Below are 10091 nucleotides of genomic sequence, written 5' to 3'. Positions count from 1 at the left end.
GTTTTCTACTTCTCTGTAAGTATTTTTTTGGTTCTCGGTATATGGTGTGGTTTGGTTTAACCCAAACAATTTACGTTATATTCAACTTATATATTTTTTTTTATATAATTTGATAATATATTTGGTTCAATTATTGCATGTTACAACTGTACACATAAGGTTTATTCCAACAATCTTAAGACAAATTCGATAAGAATATTATTTTCTTGTTTGCCTGTTCAAGTAAAATACAAATTTTTATTGTGATTTTTTTAGTCCTACAAATCTATATTATTGATTTCTAGTTTAGTTTTAGAATATTTTATGATTAAACTGTGTGTACATGCGTAATTGTTGTACAATCCTTTTATGATAATGGTTACAACGGTTGGTTCGTATACACCGTTTGTTTATATCATCATAGGCAAGGTTTTATGAACCACAATAATTTCACTACAACAAAAATAGTCTTTAGAGATGAAAACTAACGACGAAAAAAAAATTTGTCACGAAATACGTATCTTTTAATGACAAAAATAATATTTCGTCTCCAAATGTACCATTTTTAGAGACAAAAATAAAATTTCGTCACCAATCTAAATCATAATGAAAAAATTAGGTGACCAAAATTTTGAGACTTTTGGTGATGAAAAAATTGGTCACCAATTATAAAATTATTAATGACGAATATATTTTTATCACCAATAATTTTTAATATTTTAATATCATTTAGTGTCGAAACTATTTTTGTGGCCAATATTTTTATCTTTGGTGAAGAAATAATTTTGTCACTAATAAATAATTTAGTCACTAAATATTTTAGGGGGGAAATAAAAATGTTTTGGTGCAATCTGTTCTTCTTCTTCTCAAACACACACAATAATTTCTCCATCAAACCTATTTCACACACACACACACACCTTATACTCATTCACACATAGAGTTCCCTCACCGCCACTGCTACCATTTCATCGACTCACCGCCGACAGCATTTCCTCACCGCCACCGTTGGTTTCTCCTTCCCTTGCTGCCAATCGTTAGCCCCTCCTTTCCTCACCGCCGCTGCTGTGCTGATCGGAGAACCACCACTACTGTTAATCGTTCTCTCTCTCTCTCTCTCTCGATGCTCCCTCTGTCTAATATTTTCTTTGTCTGATGTATATGCTCTGTATACATATAAAATATGCTCCGTATATGCTCTGTATACATATAATATATATATGTATATATGTATATATATATATATACGTAACATCAGTAGTCTATTTCACCACTTCTCAATTTTTTCTTTTTCGATTGATCCCCACCTTTCATTCCTCAGTTTCCCTCTCACTGGTTGCATATTTTTTTACATATAATATATATATATATATATACAACCTGTTATTTTTCTATTGTTGCTTCTTTTTCCATACAACTATTCTTCAATCCCACTCAGCATTTTGACTTCAATTTCAATCCCATCTGCTGCATATATATAGGCTGCATATTATGGTTTAAATCGTGGGATCGCCATAATGAGAAAGGGAATTATATAATCATGGTTGAAATCATGGGATCGTCACCATGAGGAATGGATTATTCATGTACACGCCCCTCTAAAGATAAGTCCACATAATTTAATGTCAAATGCCATAAAAGAAATATTTTGCCCTAATTAATTTTAGGTAAGATGGCTTTGTATGAAGATAGGGATATTAGTCATACTCTTAATCATTACTTATAAAAGGAGGATATATATCATATGGAAATTATGTCATTTGCAAATTTGATTATAACAAATAATATAACTCAATACTATAAGGATTGTAACTTTAAAAAAAAAAAAAAGAAGTTATAATTAAATATCACATGAGGTATAACGACGAACTTTTGTTAGAATGTTATGTTCAGAAGTGGCTATCATTTTTAGTTTTGTTTTTGTAGGATTTCTGTTCTGGTTAGAAGGGGCCTAGGTTAGTAGGTGCAACATCAGTAGCCTTCAGTGTGGGAGTTCTGCTGGTGGAGTATTTTGGTGTTATAATGGTGGAGTATTTTGCTTTTGTATTGCAATAGGAATGGTGTTAGAATGGTGGTGTTAGAATGTTAAAATCAATAATGACCATTTTTGTTAGTTTTTATTCCTTACTTGCATATAACATTAGAACTTCTATAAGAATCTTCATTAAAGATCTGGACATATATTTGGTGAAGTTCTTATTGAATTTTTCAATTTAATTAGTTCATAAATACACAAGTCTACATTATACTATATTGTTCCTAATCTTTCATTTGTGATCAAACATGGATAAAAGTTGGATTGCCCTAGGTAGGACAGCTGATGGAAGGATGAGTAAACCATATAATGATGGGGTCAAGTTATTTCTTCAATTTGCAGTAGGGGTTATAGACCAGAATGGTAATCTGTTGTGCCCATGTATAAAGTGTGTGAATGTTTGTAGACAAAATCTTCAAAATGTGGAAATTCATTTGCTCCAATATGGGATTATGCAAACTTACACTATATGGCACCAGCACGGGGAACCCCGTGTTTCAAACGAGGCTTACCATGATGATGAGATGTGACTTGATGGTGATGAAATTGTAGGTGGTATTGAAGCCTTAGTGGAAGATCGAATAAGAGGGGAATCGACTGATACAACCCAAGGGGAGGAAGTGAGAACTTTTGATCAATTGTTGACTGGTGCCAAGCGTGAGCTGTTCCCAAATTGTACAAATTATACTTTGTTGAAGTTTATGATTGAGGTGCTTAATATGAAGGTAACAAATCATTGGAGCAATAAGTCAGTTGATATGATGCTAGAGTTTTTAAGTAGACTTTTACCGAAAGAAAATTTGGTTCCAAAGTCAACTTATGAAGCTAAGAAAATACTACGTGACTTGGGCTTGTCATATGATCTCATTCATGCTTGCATAAATGATTGTGTATTATTTTGGAAGGAGAATGCAACACTAGATAAATGTCCGACTTGTAAGACATCTAGATACAAGATTAATTGTGGAAGGGGTAAGAAGATCCCTCATAAAGTATTGCGATACTTTCCTTTGACACCAAGGTTGAAAAGATTATACATGTCAAGGAAGAGGGCTGAGATGGTACAAAGACAAACGAGTGGACGACGAGATATTGAGGCATCCCGCTGACAGTGATGAGTGGAAGGAATTTGATGCACAACATCCCGAGTTTGCCTTGGAGCCTCGAAATATGAGGCTAGCGTTGGCCGTTGATGGGTTTAACCCTTTGGGAACATGAACAACTCTTATAGTTTGTGGCCCGTCATACTCATTCCATACAACTTGCCACCTTGGTTGGTTATGAAGGATCCATTTTCTTTGATGTCATTACTTATTCCTGGAGAATCACAACTAGGGATTGATATTGACGTCTACATGCGACCATTGGTGGATGAGTTGAATGATTTATGGACAAATGGTGCATTGATTTACGACACCTCTACCTATGTGACTTTTCGAATGCATGCAGCTTTGTTGTGGACAATACATGATTAGCCTGCATTTGGTTACATATCTGGGTGGAGAACAAAGGTCATTATTCTTGTTACACTTGCAATGATAAACCGTATTTTGAATCTCTGAGAAGTAAGACGGGGTACACTAACCATCGATGTTACTTGCCTGAGGACCGCCCAGAAAGGCGAAAGAGTAGGGCTTACAATGGTAAGATTGAGAAACGGAAGAGATCTTTAGAGTTGCCAGTGGAAAAGATACAAGACCAGTTGGACAACGTGAAAGGTGTCATATATGGAAAGCATCCAAGTAATAGAAAAAGGCCCCGTCAAGCACCTAATTGGACAAAGGTAAGCATCTTGTATGAGTTACCCTATTGGAAGAAGCAAAAACTTCAACACAACATTGATGTCATGCATGTGGAGAAAAATTTTAGTGAAAATGTTTCCGGAAGCATTGATGGAAAGAACAAGGACACAGACAAGGCACGGTTAGACTTGGAAGATATGGGTATAAGGAAAGAGCTATGGCTAACACAACGACCTGATGGATCATATGTCAAGCCTCGAGCAATCTTTTCATTAACACCTGCAGACAGGGAGGGTTTCTTTGAATTTTTAAAAACTGTCAAGTATCCAGATGGGTATGCGGCAAACATATCCAAATCAGTGAATGCAAGAAATGGTACACTAACAGGCATAAAAAGCCACGATTGCCATGTACTGATACAAAGAATTCTTCCCATTGGAATACGTGGTTACGTGGATAGGGAAATTAGCACAACACTTGTTGAGTTAGGCAATTTCTTCCAAGACCTATGCTCTAGGACACTAAGGCGGAGCGAACTGGAGAAATTAGAGAAACGTATAATACACATTTTATGCAAGCTTGAAAAGATCTTTCCTCCAGCCTTCTTCGATGTGATGATCCACTTGGCTGTTCATTTGCCTCGTGAGGCTATTCTTGGAGGACCCGTACAATATCGATGGATGTACCCAATTGAAAGGTATTTTTTACACTTATACTTGTAAATGAGATTTGCGTAAGTGTGTTGCATATGTAATTATTGTAATAACCGTGTCATGTACTATGTTAATTCATGATGATTTTGTTTGTAATTATGTGCTTAATTTGAATTTGGGTGTTAATTGCATGATTATATGTGATTTTAGCTTTGTATCTGTTCACCGTAAGAAAATCTATTAGAATATGTGCTTTGAACTGAAAATTGAAGGCCTTCTCGGCCACAGAACCCGAAATTGATTACGCCATTGTGATTAGCATAATATTTAGAGCCTATGGTGAAATTTAATTGAAAATTGATTCGGATCAAAATAATTAGATTCAGAATGGTTAATTAGAGTGCCATTACTTAAACTTAATCAATGTGATTAAGCAAGCCTATAAATATGCCAATATACACTTAAGTCCCTCATTTTGTGAACTCAAAATCTGAAATGTGCTCTAGAGAGAGATAGAGAGAGAGAGACTGCTCTAGAGAGAGAGAGAGAGGGGCTCAAATTATGAATGTTGGCTCAAAGCTTGGGGATTGGATGCTAAACTCAAAGATCTAGCTAGAATTTGTGAAGATTGAAGCTCCTAGGTGAGTATTTGAGCATAAATTCATGAGTTAAGTTTGTAATTTTGTGAATTCAAAGAGAATATGTAACCAAGAGCAAGAATTAAGTTGTAATTGATGAATTTGGAGTCAATGAATGCATTCATGTTTAGAATTATCATGAATTTGCATAAGCTAGCATGTAACATGTTAATTATGAAAGATTGGGGATTGAATCATACATGCAAGCATGGTTTTGTTGAGTTTCATGGTTATAAGCACCATTTGTAATAGAAATGGAGTCAAGAATTGACATGCATGCATGATTGATGAAGATATGAAGTTTGAATGCATAAATTTAATCTATTGGAAGTAAGTTGGTATAATTTGGGTTTGCATGTGATTGATTCATAAGATTTGAGCTTCATAATGTAGTAAATTGGTGTTTGTAGCATGTTAGTAGTTGTATATGAGAATTATGGGTTATAAAATGCAAGCTATGTTAATTTGAATGCAAGTTTGAAGCTCAAACTGGCTGCTGGGAATTCCAGAATTCGACATGTCTGCTCGAGCGGGAAAGCGCCACTCGAGCGTGAAATGCTAGTTCCCAGAACTTTTGCAGACATGGACGTCCGCTCGAGCGGGGAGATTCACACTCGAGTGGGGAGCCATGTAGTTTGACTCTCAGCTTGAGCATCCAAAGTCATGCTCGAGCGTAAAAATGAAGTAACTAGTACTTTTGCAGACCAAAGGGTCCACTCGAGCGGCGAAAGCTGCGCTCAAGCGGGGATCCCTATTTCAGATATTTTGAAAAGTGGTTTTATGAATTGTTTTCCGTTCTCTTTCATTTCTAAACACTCATAGGCATACATTGAGCATTGTGAATGAGTTAAAATGATAAGAAAGGTGCCTAAGAGGAATGTATGAATTAAGAACAGATTGAATCGTTTGTGACCCATATGTGTTATGTAATGTGTAGGGTCAAGCTCAAGGGCAAATCCACCAGCAGAACACTGTGAGTAATATCTTAGTAAAGATATTTTCGAGTATGCTACTTTCCGAATGCTACTTCTGCATAAGCTTCATGGATTTGTTGATTTGAAATGTGAATGAGTATTCTATATGCCTAATTTTGTATAAGGCCATTTGATACATTTGATATATCTGAATTGGGCCTAAGGCCGTTTGTCGTTTGCCGTTTGCCGTTGATACGTTTGATATATCTGAATTGGGCCAAAGGCCGTTGGACATGAATGATTGGGCCAAAGGCCGTCGAATATGAACAATTGGGCCAAAGGCCGTTAGACATGAATGCAAGGATGGGCCAAAGGCCGTTTGAATATGTCATTTGATATGTTTGAATACCGTGATGGGCCAAAGGCCGTTTGAATGAAAAGGATCATGATCATGAATATGAAATACGCCTAGATATAAATATAAAGAGAATGGGCCCGAGGCCATTTGACACGCCTGATATATTCGAATTGGGCCCGAGGCCGTTTGATACATTTGAATTGGACCCAAGTTCATTTTGAATAAAGGGTTGGTTAGACCAAAGGTCGTTTCGTATAGATGGACCCGAGGTCGTATTGTTTTATATGAGAATTGGACCTGAGGTCGTTTTGCATATGGACATGATGTGTTGGACCTAAGGCCGTTTTGCTTTGTTAAGATTTGTAAATCTGGTGTGAATGAGAACAGTGGTTCAAATATGTACATTATAAGTAAGATTCATTTATGAACGAATCTTATTCATTAACCTCTTTATTTTTGATATTATTCACTGGGCATTAGCTCACTCTCATTCATATGTATGTAGGTGAGCAAAGGGACGTTCAACCCCAGCCTTAGTGGAATTTAAGAAAAGAACCCGAATTTTGTGAAGTCAGCCCAGGTGCCTTATGCAAGAGGCTTTGTTTATGATCCTTTGTATTTCTTTTGCTATTTCTATTGGTCATGATAGACCGTTTATGTGTATGGCATGGCCGACTATGTGTTTGAATGATCCTGGGAATACAAGATGTTGACTACTGATATGCGGTGTGAGTTATTATTAAGTATATATGAAATTTTTTGTTATGCCATGTAAGCATAGCTCATATGGACAAAAGTTTTAAATTTGCTTCCGTTTGGCCCCTTTACTATAGCGACCCCGGTCTTTTTCCATTTGATTATAGTATCCGGACTTAGGTTCCGTAGATTCAGCCATTGTATTATTGTTGTTGTTGTCCCTTATTTTCTTAGTTGGAGTTATAGGATGTGTTGGGCAGGTTTGTTTCAGGTTGGTTGGGTTTAGAAATCAAGTGTTGCTGTCCAGAATTTTGGATCTTCGCTCGAGCTAGGAGTTGGTCGCTCGAGCGAGCTGTTGTTTTTGGTTATTCGCTCGAGTCGGGGTTTGGTCGCTCGAGCGAGAGTTTGCGTCTGGTTTGGACCTGTAGCTTTCCATTCTTGGCTCGAGCGAGCTTTTCTTTGCTCGAGCGAGATTTTCTTGTGTCTGGTCGCTCGAGCGACCATGTCTTCGCTCGAGCGAGCCTGTCCAGTTTATATTCGCAGCAGCGGGTTTTGATCAGTCTTTTTCATCTTCTTTTTGACTCAAAATCCTAGGTCCGACTTCTCTCTCTCCCTACTCACCTTCTTTCTTAGATTTGATCCACTTAGGGTGTGTTTCTACCCTAGATCCTTCATTAAAAAGATAGAGGGAGTCGAGGGCTTTCATTTAATCTGAACATTTGGCGATTTGGAGCACTTTGGTATTTGGGCACTCATCTTTGTCTTCACCATTTGAGTTGTTTTCTTCGAGGTAGGGATTTCCTACTCCATTCTATAAGTTTTGTTCTAAGTTTTGGTATTTTGATATGTTGGGGATACTTTGGTAATTTTGGGAAAAACCCTAGTTGTATTATTAAATTAATTTGTATAATTAATTCATGGAATTGGGAAAAAGATGGTTAAATTCGTGGAATTGGGGAATTCATTGATTAGATGGCGTAGTTGGATAATTTGAATCATTTGTCTGTTGAATTGTTGACATAGTTATTTTCAGTTTAGAAATAACTGTTTTGGGCTATCGGTGGAGGATAGTCGTGATTGTTGTAGACATTGCATGTGGATTAGGAAAAACTGAAACTAATCACATTGGTTAAGTCATTAATTTTGACTGTTGCATTGATACAGAAAAATACGTGTATTGATTGAGCATTGCATTTGCATACATTGTTTTGTGTGGGAGGAGATAGGGGATGTACTCCACGGTTTAGGGGAAGATAGGGGATGAACCTCTAAACCGGATTTTGTTTGGGAGGAGATAGGGGATGGACTCCATTAGCATCACTTTTATGTGTGCTTATTTATATTGAAGTGTTTTGTTGATACAGCACTGAAATGTGTATCAAATTGGAAGTATGAAGTGTTTTGGTTTGAGCCTGAGTCTCATTTGTTTGTTGATGTTGGAATAATGCGAATTTGATATATATATATAGTACTCTGTTGTAAGTTTGGCCAGGTTCTGAGCCATATTGAATTAATAAATTGGAAAGTAAAACGAGTCTTAGACATTAATGTCGTGAAATTGTATAAAGATGTAACTGATTATCTTGGTTAACCAATAATTGAATGCTATTGCTTTATTCAATGCTTATATTTGGTTTAGTATATTTCTGCTGGGCTGTGGCTCACCCTTTATGGGAACATCATTTTCAGGTTCAGGTGATAAGCTACCTCCAAGGACTTAGCTTGGGAGGGTTTGGCTTCTGGATTTTGAAGAAGACTATCTTTAGTTAATTGTCTTTATTTATTAGTACATGTAAACATTCAAGCCCAGGGCTTTTCTTGTATTGAGTTAGAACTTATATTTTTGTATCCAAGTGTTGGCTTGGAAAGATGTAAGCCGGTAGGGCATTTTATTCGATGTTACATGTAATGCTTTTATTTAGTAATACTCTGATGAATGAATTAATAAAATGTTTACATTAAATAATGCATGTCAATGATATATATAATGGGTTTATTTTGAGGGCGTTACATTTACTCTGATGAGTTATGTTTTGTTTGGTTTGAGGCCGTAGGTAATCCCTTGATTACTGGTCGGTTATGACCTTAATCCATAGGGGCGGGTTCGGGTCATGACAATTATACTCCTAATTCGTTCTCTCTTGAAGGTTTCTTGGAGCATTAAAAAAATATGTAACCAACCGAGCTCGACCAAAAGGTTCAATTGCTGAGGCTTACATTGTCAAAGAATGCATTACTTTTTGTTCAATGTATGTTGATGGGACATAATCAACCAGAACGGAATGAAGATCGCGGTGAACGTCAAGAAGGGTTGACAGTATTCATAGAAATTGCACGTCCAATTGGTCTAATCACACAAGATGCTGAAATGTCTCAAGAAATTCGTGATATTGCTCATTGGTTTGTGTTGTACAATAGCCCAGAGATTGAAAAGTATTTGGAGTATGTGTTTTATTGAATTATGTTTATACTTAGCTTTTTTATTTGCGGAACTAGGCAGTAATCACTGTTTTTTTTTTTTTTTTTTTAGTACGGAACACGAAAATCTATTACAAACTCAAGCTGAACATGACATAACCCACATACAACGACAAGAATTTCCCAAGTGGTTCAAAGAGAGGGTAAAACATTTATAATTTTTCAACATTTACAACTTAAACAAAATTAAAGTTTTAAAAAATGTCGTCATTAGCAAATGGTCTTAATTTGCTAGTGAAAGAGTACTCAGGTTGCATAATCAATAGTAGCCGGTTCCATACTCGAGATCTAGACAACCGTCGTACGAGTCAGAATAGTGGTATGCTTACACACGGGGATCATGAAGGAAAATTGCATGACTTGTACGATCATTTGTGCAAGGTTTTGGAATTTGACTACATGTGGCAAAAAGGTTGTTTTGTTCCAGTGTAAATTTTACAACACCGGTAACACTAGTAGAAACAGAACAATACGATTTGATACATATTGCACAAGCATTGACGTCACAAGTCGGTGGTACCAATCTGACCCATTTATCCTACCTAGTCAAGCTAAGCAAGTCTTCTATCTGAATGATACCAAATTGGGTGAACCTTGG

Source organism: Camellia sinensis, chromosome 1 (assembly GCF_055761805.1).
Source record: "Camellia sinensis isolate YWXY chromosome 1, ASM5576180v1, whole genome shotgun sequence".
NCBI classification, from domain to species: domain Eukaryota; kingdom Viridiplantae; phylum Streptophyta; class Magnoliopsida; order Ericales; family Theaceae; genus Camellia; species Camellia sinensis.
This window is presented reverse-complemented; position numbering follows the sequence as displayed.